This window comes from Trichomycterus rosablanca, chromosome 6 (genome assembly GCF_030014385.1).
Source record: "Trichomycterus rosablanca isolate fTriRos1 chromosome 6, fTriRos1.hap1, whole genome shotgun sequence".
Lineage (NCBI taxonomy): Eukaryota > Metazoa > Chordata > Actinopteri > Siluriformes > Trichomycteridae > Trichomycterus > Trichomycterus rosablanca.
The window spans coordinates 5,232,926-5,251,107 of record NC_085993.1 but is presented as its reverse complement, the minus strand read 5'-3'; positions in this window follow the sequence as shown (position 1 = coordinate 5,251,107).

The window sequence follows — 18,182 nt, the reverse complement described above, 5'->3', positions numbered from 1 at the left end:
GGCACATGTTAATGATGGCATCAAGAGTGAGTGGCAATAAATGGCACTCTGTTGGAATGTATCTTTGTGTGTTATTTGTTTTTACACACAAACAATGGCCTTATTTACATTAAGTGTTATTTACATTAAGTGTTATTTACATTAAGCAACAGTATCGGATCGGATTACACGTTTTTTTCCTTCCGAGATCCGATCCAGTGATTTGGGCCAATATCGGACCGATACCGACACCGAGTATCGGATCGGTGCCAGCCCTAGTTCTGACCTTCCTTCAATGAGATCAGTGTGGCTGATCTCATTAATTAGTAGGGCCATATAGTGTATTGTATTTAGATCAGTGTTTGGGGTAACACAGTACAAAGTAATGGATTACTGTATGCTTATTACATTCAAAACTGGACTGTTGAGCAGCTGAAGTCTCGTATCAAGCATGAACAGAGAAAAATTCTACTTGCAAAGCTGCAACAATTAGTGTCCTCAGTTCCCAAACCATTAAAAAGTCTAATTAATAGAAAAGATGATGAAACACAGGGGTAAACATGTCTCTGTTCCACCATTTAGAGTGACATTAAAATCCTAATAAAATCTCTTAATCTCAGTGAATAGGAGGGGTGTCCACATACTTCTGGCCACGAAGTGTTTTAACTACTTTATGAAGAATCGTCAGCCCGGTATAATTTGAAAATACCCCGGTGGTGGAGATGATCTTAAATTAATTCTCATTATGTTTCTGATGCTGTTCTATTTTGGATATGACACCTCCTGATAATGAACAGCAGTGATCAGCAGGGTGTATGTTCAGTATTGTATTTGCAGTAAGTGTGTGTGTGTGTGTGCGGTGTTGCTGACTCCCTCTCTATGCTGCTGAGAACTGCTTTGGGTGAAACACGGCGTGGCTGACATATCAGTGATGTTTATTAAGAGACGAGTCTATCAGGGCTCATGAGCGGCTGCTCACCGCGAGCCCATCTTTTGTTTCTTCCGGAGGGTGTCATCAATCTTACCGCCAGCTCTGCTCTCCTGAACGCTTGATAGCAGATCACCGAATCCTCTCACCATTCCTCCCTCACCCCCTCCCTCCCTCCCTCCATCCATCCCTCCCTCCTCTCATTCCCTCGTCCTCTCATTCCGTATGGGCCTCAGTGGGAGAAGCAGGTTTGACGGCATTCTGAAGAGCCTCCATGCACCACTGAACCCGGAGAGAGAGAGAGATTAAATTATTCACTTTCTATTAGGCAGGTATGAGGTAGCTGTGAGGATGGTATTAGGCAGCTATGTGACAGGTATGGGGTAGGTATGTGGTCTGAGGCAGTTATGAGGCAGGTATTAAGTAGGTATGAGGCAGTTAAGAAACAAGTATGTGACAGTTAAGAGGCAGGTCTGAGGCATATACAAGGTATTAGGCAGCTGTAAGGACGGTATGATGCCAGTATGAGGTGGTTATGGGGTAAGTATGAGGCAGCTGTGAGGATGGTGTGAGGCATGTATGAAGTGGTTATGTGGTAGGTATGAGGCAGGTATAATGTAGTTAAGAGGCAGACATGAGGTAGGTCTAAGGCAGATATGAGGCAGGTATGTGACAGGTAAAAGGGCAGGTCTTGGGTTTTGAAGTATGTATGAGGCAGTTATGAGGCAGGCATGGGTAGGTCTGAGACAGTTAAGAGGCAGGTATGTGACAGGTAAGAAATAGATCTGAGGCAAATATAAGGTGCTTATAGGGTATAAGTCAGCTGTGAGGATGGTATGAGGCAGGTATAAGGTGGTTATGTGGTAGGTATGAGACATGTATGACGCAGTTATGAGGCAGGCACGAGGTGGGTTTAAGGTAATTATGAGGAGGTTACGGAGTAAGTATGAGGCAGGTATGAGGCAGGTATGAGGCAGCTATGTGACAGGTAAGAGGCAGGTGTTGGGCATTCATGAGGTGGTTATGGGGTAGGTATGAGACAGTTATAAGGCAGGTATGGAGTAGGTCTGAGGCAGTTAAGAAGCAGGTATGTGACAGGTAAGAGGTAGGTCTGAGGCATAAATAGGGTGGTTATAGGGTATAAGGCTGCTGTGAGTATGGTATGGGGCAGGTATATGGCAGGTATGGGGTAGGTATGAGGCAGGTATAGGACAGTTATGAGGCAAGTATGTGACATGTAAGAGGCAGGTATGAGACGAGTATCAGGAATGTAAGTATGAGGCAGGATAAGGCAGATGTGAGGTGACTGTGAGGCAGGTATAAGTTGAATGGAGATGGGTTTGAGGGGGGTATGAGGTAGATGTGTGGCAGGTATATGTTGGGTATGAGGTAGTGTTAGATGTGTAAAGAGGAGATGTAATGTCACCTTAAGGCTGGTATGAGCATATTAGAGTTGGGAACAGCATTGTTGGCACTGTGGCCTCGGAACGATGGGCATCAGCCTTCAGAAGCACCTCAGGGTAAAACAGAGGTGTAGTTAAAATATAAACACAATTGTTAATAAGAAGAGGTTAATTAAGTATAATACGAGGCTCCGGCACCCTTAATTAATACAGCAGTACTTAACCAGAGAAGATGAGGTGAGCAGGAGGTGGGTACGAGGTGGATTCAAGAGGTTACGGGGAAGGTATAAGCCGGAAACGTGGCGCAAATATTAGTGTGGGTGTATTTAGGAGATTCAGAGAAGAAATGTAGGTGTGAAGGACTTTTGCTGGGTCTGTAGAGACGGAGCTTCATGTAGTGAGCTGAGTGAGCTGAGTGTTATGGACAGAGATTTATGGAGGGATCGTTGGTGCACTGGTGTGTGTGGACTTTGTACAGTGTAGAGTTAGATCATGATGAATCTACTACGCTTCCTCCAACTGGACTCCTGAATCACAATACCTGTCCGCAACAGAAAAAGTGTGTGTGTGTGTGTGAGAGAGAGAGAGAGAGAGACGTGGTCAGATTAACAGTGAGGCTCTGTACTTTCACATTTTGATCACACTGCAGGAGGCCTCGCATGAACTTTTTTTCCTTTCATTGGTTAGGTTTTCACTGATTAGCCATAACAGTAAAACCAACTCCGTGTTTCTATACTCACTGTCCATTTTATCAGCTCCACTTACCATATAGACATGCTTTGGTCAATGGTCGGGACCCCCACAGGACCACCACAGAGCAGGTATTATTTAGGTGGTGGATCATTCTCAGCACTGCACTGACACTGACATGGTGGTGGTGTGTTAGTGTGTGTCGTGCTGGTATGGGTGGATCAGACACAGCAGCGCTGCTGGAGTTTTCAAATACCGTGTCCACTCACTGTCCACTCTATTAGACACTCCTACCTACGTAGTTGGTCCACCTTGTAGATGTAAAGTCAGAGACGATCGCTCATCTATTGCTGCTGTTTGAGTTAGTCATCTTCTAGACCTTCATCAGTGGTCACAGGACGTTGCCCTGGGGGTGCTGTTTGCTGGATGTTTTATATACTGTATATTAAATACATAATGAAAGGTCATATATAATTTAAATAAAATATCATATTTAATCAATGTCCAATTTTGATCTTTCAGAATTTTGTATTGGGTTAAACATATAAAACTATTATTATTATTATTATTATTATTATTATTACAGTGTTCTTTCTGCAGTGCATTACTGCTAATAAGACACAAAAAAAGGCTGAATAATGAGGCAGACAGGCGTGATTCTGTGATCCAAGGCCCTTGCTGATCTCCAGGGCAGGTGAGCCCATTACAGTGTGACAGTGTGGACTGTGGGTGACATGAAAAAATGAAAGAGACTTGGGCGCTCGGGTGGTGCAGCGGTCTAACACTCTAGCCTGCCAATGCTATGATCTTAAGCTCTCGAGTTCAAATCGCAGCTCTGCTATCAGTGTCGAGGCAGGACCAGAAGAGCCCATTATGTTCCTAATTAAGTGTTCAGTACGTTTAAATAGGACTTAAACGTCCCAACAACACTGCTGCACCTGCTACACTCATACCAGAACTACACATACTACCATGTCACTGCTATGTGCGCATCATTAAAGTGCTGAGACTGTTCCACCACGCAAACATTATCTGGTCAGTAGGGCTCCTATGGGGGTCTTTATGATTATTATATGGGTTACGAGTGGCTAAAAGAGTGTACAGAACAACAGCTGGGCTACAGTCAGTAATTGTATACACAAAGATCATAAGTATGGTAGGTGTAGCTTATAAAGTAATCAATGAATGTACATAGTCTACAGGGCAGTGATAGCTCAGTGGTCAAGGTACTGGACTAGTAATCAGAGGATTGCCGGTTTAAGCCCGATCACCACCAAGTTGCCACTGTTGGGACCCTGAGCGAGGCCCTTAACCCTCAATTGCTCAAAATTGTGTTCAGTCATAGTTGTAAGTCGCTTTGGATAAAAGGGTTTGCTAAATGCCGAAAATGTAAATGTACTAGATGAGCATTTTGCAGACACTTTTATCCAAAGCAACTAACAGTATATAGTCCAAAACATTTAGGGTTAAGGGTCTTGCTCAAGGGCCCAACAGTGACCACCTGGCAGTGGTGGGGTTTGAACCAGCAACCTTCTGCTTACTAGCTCAGTACCTTAACCACAAGGCTACAACTGCCCTACTAGGCAGGTGTACCTAATAAAATGCTAAACCTTGCGTGGGGTGCTAAAAGTGCTAGAATTAGCCCTGATTGCATCACGTAGCAAGCTTGCATTAATGATTTGTATCATTATCTCAGTCAGCAGTGTGAGTCATTGATGCGCTTTATCACCCGTATTGAGCACGCATCATCGGCATCGACGGGCCGCGGTTTGATTTCGGACACTCAGCGCAACTTAGAACTCCGAAGGGAAATAAACTCAGAATGAAATAAATGCCCGTTCCACTTGTGATTCTGACCCAATCCGCCTACGAGACGAGAGAAAAATCAGCCTGGCGCGGTGCGAGGCTAAAACGAGAGAAAATTTGAATCAATATTTCCCATTAGCCAAGCTGATGCTTAGAGCAACAATGGGCTCGAGTCGGTGCGGTGTGGGGACTCGGAGCTCTGTGTGTTCAGGTGTGGAGGATAATTGAATCTGTCTTTAGAGGGTTCCAGCCTGATTAAACTGAGCAAAAACCATCAACACAATCAGAGCAAGGTTAAGAGGACACACACACACACATACACACACACACACACACATTTGGATCTGTGAATTTGGATATGTACACTATATTGTCAAAAGTATTTGGACACCTGACCATGAGCTTGTTGGATATACCGTTTAAAAAACAAATATGATTGAAATAAAGTGACCTTCATGCTTTGTGCACAGAGGCACAGTAATGCTAGAGCAGAAAAGGGTCTTCCCTAAACTGTCGCTACAAAGTTGGAAGCATATAATCTCTTTTATATAATTAATTTATTACTAATACTAGTAATCTCTGTACATAGGTGCATTTTATGTCATCCTACACTCCTGAGAAAAAGGCTTGTCTAAATTGTTAGATACCTTAAAATGCTCCTACTGAGGCGCCTTGATTCTAAGTGATAATCTGACTGGATAATGAAGGCGTCATTAAAGTGTCGTTTATTTACAAATTCAGGCTCGTCAGGGACAGTTTAACCATTTTCGGTAGACGGAGGGAGATGTTAGCGGGCATGCTAGCGGGTTGTGCCACCTCAGCCCATTGGTTTGAATGGCCTGAGGCTAACTGTGTTGGCTTAGTAAGCTAAAACTGTGGTGATATAATTGGCGTAATCTCTGTCTAAGTAGTGCGTCCAAATAATCCGTTTTATCAGTCGATGTCTTATTATAATCCTCTCTACTGAGGCAGCTGCCTAGGTAGGCAGTAGACAGACCCTTGGTCAATCACGTATGTGTAGATGCCCAGCTGGCTGTTAGCACCACTGAAACTCAGGTTCAGAGTGGGCTAGTATTAGAGACCGTCTCACACCCCCATATATACATTTACACCAAGATGCTGGTTCAAGCTCTACAGCCGCCAGTTTTACATGAATTAAAATGTAAAACCCTCAATTGCTTGCATTATAAACAGTCGGTTTGTTCACGGTTTGTGTATGTGTGTATACAGTGTATCACAAAAGTGAGTACACCCTTCACATTTCTGCAGATATTTAAGTATATCTTTTCATGGGACAACACTGACAAAATGACACTTTGACACAATGAAAAGTAGTCTGTGTGCAGCTTATATAACAGTGTAAATTTATTCTTCCCTCAAAATAACTCAATATACAGCCATTAATGTCTAAACCACCGGCAACAAAAGTGAGTACACCCCTAAGAGACTACACCCCTAAATGTCCAAATTGAGCACTGCTTGTCATTTTCCCTCCAAAATGTCATGTGATTTGTTAGTGTTACTAGGTCTCAGGTGTGCATAGGGAGCAGGTGTGTTCAATTTAGTAGTACAGCTCTCACACTCTCTCATACTGGTCACTGAAAGTTCCAACATGGCACCTCATGGCAAAGAACTCTCTGAGGATCTTAAAAGACGAATTGTTGCGCTACATGAAGATGGCCAAGGCTACAAGAAGATTGCCAACACCCTGAAACTGAGCTGCAGCACAGTGGCCAAGATCATCCAGCGTTTTAAAAGAGCAGGGTCCACTCAGAACAGACCTCGCGTTGGTCGTCCAAAGAAGCTGAGTGCACGTGCTCAGCGTCACATCCAACTGCTGTCTTTGAAAGATAGGCGCAGGAGTGCTGTCAGCGTTGCTGCAGAGATTGAAAAGGTGGGGGGTCAGCCTGTCAGTGCTCAGACCATACGCCGCACACTACATCAAATTGGTCTGCATGGCTGTCACCCCAGAAGGAAGCCTCTTCTGAAGTCTCTACACAAAAAAGCCCGCAAACAGTTTGCTGAAGACATGTCAATAAAGGACATGGATTACTGGAACCATGTCCTATGGTCTGATGAGACCAAGATTAATTTATTTGGTTCAGATGGTCTCAAGCATGTGTGGCGGCAATCAGGTGAGGAGTACAAAGATAAGTGTGTCATGCCTACAGTCAAGCATGGTGGTGGGAATGCCATGGTCTGGGGCTGCATGAGTGCAGCAGGTGTTGGGGAGTTACATTTCATTGAGGGACACATGAACTCCAATATGTACTGTGAAATACTGAAGCAGAGCATGATCCCCTCCCTCCGGAAACTGGGTCGCAGGGCAGTGTTCCAGCATGATAATGACCGCAAACACACCTCTAAGACGACCACTGCTTTATTGAAGAGGCTGAGGGTAAAGGTGATGGACTGGCCAAGCATGTCTCCAGACCTAAACCCAATAGAACATCTTTGGGGCATCCTCAAGCGGAAGGTGGAGGAGCGCAAAGTCTCGAATATCCGCCAGCTCCGTGATGTCGTCATGGAGGAGTGGAAAAGCATTCCAGTGGCAACCTGTGAAGCTCTGGTAAACTCCATGCCCAGGAGAGTTAAGGCAGTTCTGGGAAATAATGGTGGCCACACAAAATATTGACACTTCAGGAACTTTCACTAAGGGGTGTACTCACTTTTGTTGCCAGTGGTTTAGACATTAATGGCTGTATATTGAGTTATTTTGAGGCAAGAATAAATTTACACTGTTATATAAGCTGCACACAGACTACTTTTCATTGTGTCAAAGTGTCATTTTGTCAGTGTTGTCCCATGAAAAGATATACTTAAATATCTGCAGAAATGTGAGGGGTGTACTCACTTTTGTGATACACTGTACATGTGTGTGCATGGTGTATGTGCGGTGTGTGTATATGTGTATACATGTGTGTGCATGGTGTATGTGCGGTGTGTATGTGTGTATACATGTGTGTGCATGGTGTATGTGCGGTGTGTGTATGTGTGTATACATGTGTGTGCATGGTGTATGTGCGGTGTGTATGTGTGTATACATGTGTGTGCATGGTGTATGTGCGGTGTGTATATGTGTATACATGTGTGTGCATGGTGTATGTGTGAGTTTGTGTGTACGTGTGTGTACATAGTGTATGTGTGAGTGTATGTGCAGTGTGTGTACGTGTGTGTGTACGTGTGTATACATGTGTGTACATGGTGTATGTGCAGTGTGTGTACGAGTGTGTATACATGTGTGTACATGGTGTATGTGTGTGTGTGAATACGTGTGTACATGATGTATGTGCAGTGTGTGTACACGTGTACATGGTGTATGTGCGGTGTGTGTACATGGTGTATGTGTGTGTGTACATGTGTGTACATGGTGTATGTGCAGCGTGTGTACACGTGTGTATACATGTGTGTACATGGTGTATGTGTGTGTGTGTGAATACGTGTGTACATGATGTATGTGCAGTGTGTGTACACGTGTACATGGTGTATGTGTGGTGTGTGTGTGTGTGTATACATGTGTGTACATGGTGTATGTGTGTGTATGTCTGTGAATACATGTGTGTACATGGTGTATGTGCGGTGTGTGTACCTGTGTGTATACATTGTGTATGTGTGTGTTTGTGCGGGGTGTGTATGTGTGTGTATACATGTGTGTACATGCTGTTTGTGTGTGTATGTGTGTGTGAATACATGTGTGTACATGGTGTATGTGTGTGGGTGTATATATGTGTGTGCTTGGTGTATGTGTGTGTCTATACATGTGTGTACGTGGTGTATGTGTGTGTGTATTTGTGCTGTGTGTAGGTGTGTGAATACATGTGTGTACATGGTGTATGTGTGGTGTGTGTGTACGTGCATGTATACATGTGTGTACACTGTTTGTGTGTGTGTGTGTGTAGTTCTCCCAGGTGTTGTGTAGTGTAATGGAGAGTGAGATAGGGATCAGGGAGGAAATGGCTGTTGCAGTGTTTGACCTGTGCTTCACCTCAACTCGATCTGTCATACTGTCCTCCATCTGACTTCTCACCCCTGCACCCTGCCTCAACCACACAAGTAAACGTACGAGGAAACACACTCGTACCTCTAGCTCTCATTTGGACACGCACACACACACACACACACACATACACACACACACATGCACGCACACACACACGCACACACACACACACACGCACACACACACACTTTATATTTTCCTTTGAGTCCTAGTGAACCCAGACCGTATGCTGACCTTCTGTTCTCCTCTGAGGAGATTAATTTGTTTTTGGCTGCTCTGGATTCCAGTGAAGGTTCAGGATTTCCATCTGAAATGCTTTGAAATGGCATGAAAGAGAAACGATGTGAGGGAGAAGTTTCAGAATTAAAGACAGTTTGGTAAAAAAAAAAGTAGACTTATTTAGACGAATCCTTCTTGAGCCAGGACACGTTCTGTGTTTAGTTTAAACTGGAACTATGAAGCTAATGAAGTAAATCAAAGACGTCACTGTCAACCATAATCTCTAGTTATGTTATAAAATAAACATAGATATTCATTAGAGATGTGTATGCATGTGTTATGAATGCTGCTGTATGTATATTTCTTTTTTTTTCTTTATGCAATTTTCTCCCTTTTAGCTCGTCCAATTGCCCGATTGCATCATGCTTCCTCTCCACCAATGCCGATCCCTGCTCTGATTGAGGAGAACGAAGCTAACCCACGCCCCCTCCGACACGTGGGCAGCAGCCGTATGCATCTTATCACCTACACTTTGACGAGTGCAGTGCAGCCTAGCTGCGTGTACGGAGGGATACACCCTGAGAGCACTCTTTTCTCATCTCTGTGCAGGTGCCATCAATCAGCCAGCAGAGGTCGTAATTGCACCAGTCATGAGAGAGAGAGACCCCATCCGGCTTAGTTCCTGCCCATTTGAACAACAGGCCAATCGTTGTTCATGTGGCCGCTCAGCCTCAGCCAGCAAGGCAGAGCGGAGATTCGATACGATGTATTTGAGATCCCAGCTCTAGTTCCAGCGTGTGTTTTTACCGCTGCGCCACCTGACAGAAGTATTGGGACACCCCTTGGACATTTTTAAGTTCATGTGTTTCAGCCACAATTGCTAACAGGTGTAATAAATCACTCACATAAAGAAAATTATATGATTCCAACTTTGCAGCAACAGTTTAGGGAAGGCCCTTTTCTGTTCCAGCATGACTGAGCCCCTGTGCACAAAGCAAGATCTATAAAGACATGAAGAAAAGCTTGATTTAAGGCAACTCCAGTGTCCTGTATTTGAGTTTGAGTGGTGTCATAATGATGTTCTGTGCAGTGTGGTAGAAGGTGAGTTGATCTTTGCTAGCCCATGGAGCTAATGGTCGGGTGTTGAAACTGTGTTTTTATGTCTTGTTTTTGATTTTCTGTTATCTGTAATCAACCTGATGTTTTTTAATGTTTGAATAAAGGTTTTTGTAAAATTCAAATTCAAATTCTTTCTTTCTTTCTTTCTTTCTTTCTTTCTTTCTTTCTTTCTTTCTTTCTTTCTTTCTTTCTTTCTTTCTTTCTTTCTTTCTTTCTTTCTTTCTTTCTTTCTTTCTTTCTTTCTTTCTTTCCTTGTTTATTAATTTATCTATTCATTAGTGATCAGGTGAGTAAAGGAACAGTTTGAGAGGAACCCTGCTGGTCTGGAGAACGTTGCTGCTGCTGATGTTGCAAGGTTGTTGTTGACAGACTGTGAGATGAGCTGCTAAGAAAAGTGTTGACAATCAGCTAAAATGTTTACAGTGCATTCTGAAATCAGCTACTGGAAAAAGTGTTAGGTGGTCAACAGATGCTCGGGTTAGATACAATTTTAGATGATGTGGCCCGCTTGTAATATGTTATAAAGAAGTTATCAGGTCCACCTGATAAAATTCTAGGTTTTGTTGGAATGATGTTCTTAGTAAAAATCTAATGAATGTATTTTTCTGTACATTGTAGTACACACATTTATATACATTGATATTTATTAAATATGTCATACATTTAGCTTTATGTTTCATTTAGCAGCTGGACAAAAATTGCACATTTAAATGTTCCTAAACAAAATCTATATAAAAATGAAATTAAACCAGGGATGCAAAAACCTTTGCACAAGACTTTAAATAAAACAATGTGTAACACTACAAGACCCATCATGCCCTGTACACCATGTTATCTGCACAGCATGTCACCTGACCATCCCTGCATCACCTGATCATCCCTACCTGAAGCTCATCCCAGACCTGATTTCTTTTCCTTCATACACCCTCCACTTCACAGACTCACTGCACAACTTTCATATACTTTTGCTTCATTGGTCCAGTGAGTATATATACAGTGTATCACAAAAGTGAGTACACCCCTCACATTTCTGCAGATATTTAAGTATATCTTTTCATGGGACAACACTGACAAAATGACACTTTGACACAATGAAAAGTAGTCTGTGTGCAGCTTATATAACAGTGTAAATTTATTCTTCCCTCAAAATAACTCAATATACAGCCATTAATGTCTAAACCACCGGCAACAAAAGTGAGTACACCCCTTAGTGAAAGTTCCTGAAGTGTCAATATTTTGTGTGGCCACCATTATTTACCAGAACTGCCTTAACTCTCCTGGGCATGGAGTTTACCAGAGCTTCACAGGTTGCCACTGGAATGCTTTTCCACTCCTCCATGACGACATCACGGAGCTGGCGGATATTCGAGACTTTGCGCTCCTCCACCTTCCGCTTGAGGATGCCCCAAAGATGTTCTATTGGGTTTAGGTCTGGAGACATGCTTGGCCAGTCCATCACCTTTACCCTCAGCCTCTTCAATAAAGCAGTGGTCGTCTTAGAGGTGTGTTTGGGGTCATTATCATGCTGGAACACTGCCCTGCGACCCAGTTTCCGGAGGGAGGGGATCATGCTCTGCTTCAGTATTTCACAGTACATATTGGAGTTCATGTGTCCCTCAATGAAATGTAACTCCCCAACACCTGCTGCACTCATGCAGCCCCAGACCATGGCATTCCCACCACCATGCTTGACTGTAGGCATGACACACTTATCTTTGTACTCCTCACCTGATTGCCGCCACACATGCTTGAGACCATCTGAACCAAACAAATTAATCTTGGTCTCATCAGACCATAGGACATGGTTCCAGTAATCCATGTCCTTTGTTGACATGTCTTCAGCAAACTGTTTGCGGGCTTTCTTGTGTAGAGACTTCAGAAGAGGCTTCCTTCTGGGGTGACAGCCATGCAGACCAATTTGATGTAGTGTGCGGCGTATGGTCTGAGCACTGACAGGCTGACCCCCCACCTTTTCAATCTCTGCAGCAATGCTGACAGCACTCCTGCGCCTATCTTTCAAAGACAGCAGTTGGATGTGACGCTGAGCACGTGCACTCAGCTTCTTTGGACGACCAACGCGAGGTCTGTTCTGAGTGGACCCTGCTCTTTTAAAACGCTGGATGATCTTGGCCACTGTGCTGCAGCTCAGTTTCAGGGTGTTGTCCATCTTCTTGTAGCCTTGGCCATCTTCATGTAGTGCAACAATTCGTCTTTTAAGATCCTCAGAGAGTTCTTTGCCATGAGGTGCCATGTTGGAACTTTCAGTGACCAGTATGAGAGAGTGTGAGAGCTGTACTACTAAATTGAACACACCTGCTCCCTATGCACACCTGAGACCTAGTAACACTAACAAATCACATGACATTTTGGAGGGAAAATGACAAGCAGTGCTCAATTTGGACATTTAGGGGTGTAGTCTCTTAGGGGTGTACTCACTTTTGTTGCCGGTGGTTTAGACATTAATGGCTGTATATTGAGTTATTTTGAGGGAAGAATAAATTTACACTGTTATATAAGCTGCACACAGACTACTTTTCATTGTGTCAAAGTGTCATTTTGTCAGTGTTGTCCCATGAAAAGATATACTTAAATATCTGCAGAAATGTGAGGGGTGTACTCACTTTTGTGATACACTGTATATATATATATATATATATATATATATATATATATATATATATATATATATATATATTTATATACCTATTATATATATGATATATTATATACCTTGATCTTGTAATTTAGTTCCATATTTGTTTGTTGTTTATTAGGTGTTTAGTTTATGTTTAGCAAAGCTTCCTTAGCATTAGCTTTCACTGTGTTTATATGATTCTGTGGTGGTGAGTATTTTGCATTTAATGTGTTTTTGTAGTTTGTAGTCTTATAATAAACATTTGTAGCTTATAAATGGAGTTGTTGCCTAGTGGTTAAGGTACTGGACCAGTAATCCAAAAGTTGCTGGTTCAAACCCCTAGTTGCCACTGTTCGGCCCTTGAGCAAGGCCCTTAACCCTCAGTTGCTTAGACAATATACTGTCACAGTACTGTAAGTCGCTTTGGATAAAAGCGTCTGCTAAATGCCTACAATGTAAATACTTTGCAGTAGTGTTCACTTAACTTCTTTGTTACACCATCTCCTTTTAATATATTCCAGGTTGTGTCTGCCTCACAGGTGCAGTAAATCAGTCCTGTATAAAAACAATCAAAATGTGGTGCTGTGGTCGCCTCTAAATGTAGTAATGCTTTAGTTGAAAAGAAGGTCTACAGCAATTTTAGTTGAATTAAATGCACTCGACAAGTTTGTTTGGTTATTTGGTTGGTACATATGCTATGTGGACTATATGGGCATGAACTGACCTTTATGCTCTGTTTATTTAATTAAAATTAATTTCCCTTTCGTCAGCTGCTTTATATTGGTGAGAGTTGTGCAAAGTTTGGTTCCACTAGGATGCACTGGATATAAGACAGGAATATCCAAGACAGGGCATCAATCCATTGCAGGGCTTTGACCACTTTATCCCCTTTAGACCAAGCCAATCATGTCTGTTTGAATGATACTGTAGCACCCCAGAGATTTAAACCTGGATTTTAGCAGTGGTGGGCTGGCATGATAAACCGCTGCACCACCCAAGTGCTCAGTATAAAAAAAATAATGTAATCTATAGTAATAATTAAAAAACAAAGAAAGAACAAATATAAAGTAATGTGATGCTTGTAAAAAGAGCCATTTCTGTTTCAGCAGGACTCCACTGAACCACACTGAGAAAATTCTAAGCACATTTAAAACCTCTCATATTACTGCAGCACTTTTTGTGTAACAAAGTCTAGCAGGGTGTCAAACTTTTATGCTTCCTCAGTCTTGAGGGTGTAATTTGGGCAGCTGTAGCCTAGTGGTTATGCCAAGTTCACCATACATGACACAACTTTCTGAGTTGTCGGGCCGCTGTACAGTTCACACTATACAACTGGATCTCTTGTAATTGGGAGTCTTTCAAGTCAGTGTGGCTTTTACACTACACGACTGATCGGCGATAGGGGGTTTCACACTACACCATCTATCATCACCTGAAATCACAGGCGAGCTTCTCTGGTCTCCCAAACTACGTTTTGTCATGAAAACAAACGCGAGAAGTGACAAAAGGTTTAATGATACCACGTCCAAAAATGCACGTCAACAAGTAGCGAGCAATCAAAGTTTGTGCGCTGATGTGCAGCTTAAAATCAAAGAGGAAAAATAAATGAATCTGAGTGGATTTGGCAACGTGAACAGCATGGATTGTTCTATAGTGAGTTGGAGGTTAATAAATATTTTTGCAATGCAGCGTGGGTATTATGTTTTGTAGAGAACTATCAGGTCAGAAATACTGTAAAACTTTAGTGTGTGCCCCTGCCTTTGCCCCTGTCCCACCTTTTTACAACCTCTCCCCTGCGTTTCCCCTCACCTTGTATCTTGTGTTCTCACTGACTGTTCGACACCGCATTCATTGCCAGACGGCCGACTCCTATCCAGATATCTAGCAAGCTAGATAATTATCTTCATTCAGTGAGTAGTTCACACAGTGATTCAGAGTCGAGTTTCAATCGAGCGAACACCGAGTTGCTCTCGTGCCCGCAAATCTAGCGCCGACCAGTTGGCAAGCGAAAATCAGGGCAAAAATCGTGTAGTGTGAACTAGGCATTAGGGTACTGGACTAGTAATTTGAAGGTAGCTGGTTCAAGCCTCACCACTGCTAGGTTTCTGCTGTTGGGCCATTGAGCAAGGTCCTTAACCCTCAATTGCTTAGACTGTATACTGTCACAGTGCTGTAAGTCACTTTGGATAAAAGCGTCTACTAAATGCTGAGAAGGTAAATATTTTTCATCAAGCACCAGAACTTTGTGAAATTGTATTTATTATTAAACCGTCCGCTTGATTTAAATACCGGAACTCAACAACAGCTCCTGAAGACCTTGTGAATTGAGCTGATGAGTTGAATTAGGTGTTTAAAATAAAGCAGACCATGCATTCACTCTGAAGGTTAGAAGAACTTTGGGCAGGATGCTAAAATAATAGATGATGAATGATTTTAGCTTTCTATATTTGCAATGGAATCATTTATATTTATAGTCAATGGTCAAGCAAATTTAGAAAAGTGCTCTTTCCTGTTGTTTGTTCCTACATCCTGTGAAAGGAACCAAGAGCAGGAATTATTCTGTTGGAGCGGTTTCAGTTTTAAAAATGGATGTGTCTCCATCCGTTAGAGCACCAGATATAGCAGCGCTGAGAAAGTCGACACCATCGGGCGATCGGTTCGACTTAGCTTCCTCTCACTCCGTTAGGAAAATCCATGCCAGATTTAATTGGTGAATTGATTTAGTGCTGGTGAGTGTAATCTCGGTGGCCTCACTGCTAGCGGAATAAACTGTGGCTGAATGCGATTTGAATAATGGCAGCTCTTTTGAATAATGGCAGAAGCTGCCACAGCTAAAGGATTTCTGCCCAACTTCCTCAGCTTTTAACTCCTACACTCTGTTCATATCATTCTTACCCACTTTTAATTTTAATTGTTTTTAAAATAATTTTTTCTCACATATTTAACAAGCTCAGCTCAATTTCTCATGCAATTTAGGTCAATTTGACAAGTAAAATTGTATAAAGGATGGAGATCAGCGGCACTCCACTTAAATCTCTGATTTCTGATACCACATATAGCAACTAAGATTAACTTCACTACCACATATTCACAAATAATCGTTATAAACACCCCGTCCACAGACTGTAAACTTCCCCCATCAGACACCAAACCACTAATATCTCTCGACATTTAAAATATGTGGCAAATAGAAGGGAACACACAAAGTGAAAATAAACTTCATGAAATACACCGATCAGCCATAACATTAAAACCACCTCCTTGTTTCTACACTCACTGTCCATTTTATCAGCTCCACTTACCATATAGAAGCACTTTGTAGTTCTACAATTACTGACTGTAATCCATCTGTTTCTCTGCATACCTTGTTAGCCCACTTTCATGCTGTTCTTCAATGGTCAGGACCCCCACAGGACCACTACAGAGCAGGTATTATTTGGGTGGTGGATCATTCTCAGCACTGCAGTGACACTGACATGGTGGTGGTGTGTTAGTGTGTGTTGTGCTGGTATGAGTGGATCAGACACAGCAGTGCTGATGGAGTTTTTAAACACCTCACTGTCACTGCTGGACTGAGAATAGTCCACCAACCAAAAATATCCAGCCAACAGTGCCCCGTGGGCAGCGTCCTGTGACCACTGATGAAGGTCTACAAGATGACCAACTCAAACAGCAGCAATAGATGAGCGATCGTCTCTGACTTTACATCTACAAGGTGGACCAACTAGGTAGGAATGTCTAATAGAGTGGACAGTGAGTGGACAAGGTGTTTAAAAACTCCAGCAGTGCTGCTGTGTCTGATTCACTCATACCAGCACAACACATACTAACACACCACCACCATGTCAGAGTCACTGCAGTGCTGAGAATGATCCACCACCTAAATAATACCTGCTCTCTGGTGGTCCTGTGGGGGTCCTGACTTTTAAAGAACAGGGTAAAAGCAGGCTAAAAATGAATGCAGAGACACAGATGGACTACAGTCAGTAATTGTAGAACTACAAAGTGCTCCTATATGGTAAGTGGAGCTGATAAAATGGGCAGTGTGTGTAGAAACAAGGAGATGGTTTTAATGTTATGGCTGATCGGTGTATAAGTTTGGAAAAGGTCCCACTGCACTTCTGTACTGGTTTTGATTGGTTCCTGGGTGCCATCCGATCGTCCGTTTGCTGTGTATGAGCAACTTGGCATGTTTTTCTTTGTGTCTGCATAGGTGAGCTCTAGCTGCTCTCGTCTATAAATCTATCCATCAATTCATCCATCAGTTTATCCATCATCCTATCAATCCATCCCATCAGTCCATGTTTAATATGAGAAATTCTGAGACTTTTAATTCAGTAACCTTGTCATTGTTTCCTTCAAATCTTTATTTGAGTTGTTTATTAGAAAGTGCTGATTACATGAGTAGTTTATATCATTCTGAACGATAAAAAACCAGAACGCTGCCGTCTCGAGGTTCTGTGCTATAAGACTGTAAGTTCGGTGATAAAACAGATGAGTTTTAAAATTGGGAAGTGCACAAAATTCGGTTTGATTTATTATTGGCTTAAATTTAAGTCTGGACACTCTCTGGTTGTCTCATTTTGCAAAACGCTGCGTCAGGCCTGCCTTCACCTGTAAAGTGCTCAAACTAAAAGGAAACAGGTATTTTTTTGGCATTCGGGATTGGATGAGGCAGGCTTGTCTCACCCTGCGGAATTGGGACGAGGTGTATTTGTGTGTATCGGCAGCGCTCGCCGGTGCCTGTGTTTTGATTAATGTGAACCCTGGTGGCTTTTTTCTCATATTCGCTTGTCATTTTTATATTCTTTCCAGTGTCCTGTCAGCAGAGTGTGTGAAGAAATATGCTTGACTCTGCAGAATCTGTTTTTCTCAGTGCTTTCCTTCCTCGTAAATATGTATTTGATCATCATTTGTCATGTCTCAGTGCAGACCAGAGACTGATTATCAGTGGATTAGATAACACACTGAGACTCGGGGTAGTGTAGCCGTGCATGACTGAGTGTGTATATTGAGGTGTGTATTTATATCGAGGTGTGTGTGTGTGTGTGTGTGTGTGTGTGTGTGTGTGTGTGATCACAATCTTGCAGAAAGTAGGAGTGTGTTTCATGAGTCGGGTAATCCACCTGCCTGGCTTTGTCTGAAAAGCTTTGTGATGGAGTGAAAGAGCGATGCAGGAAGAGTGAGAGAGTAAAGAAACTCTTCTTTTTATTACCATCTGATAGCATTGTCACGCTGGGATGCAGCCGGCCGCTGAAGGCCTGGTATTGGAGATACATACATCACCCTGCAAAAGAAAAGACGAGACAGACAGAATAAGAGCTTTCTCCCAGCATCCTCTCTGTGCTTTGTAAATTCAGCCTTCACTTATTCATCCTTCACTGAGAATTCATCCTCCAACAA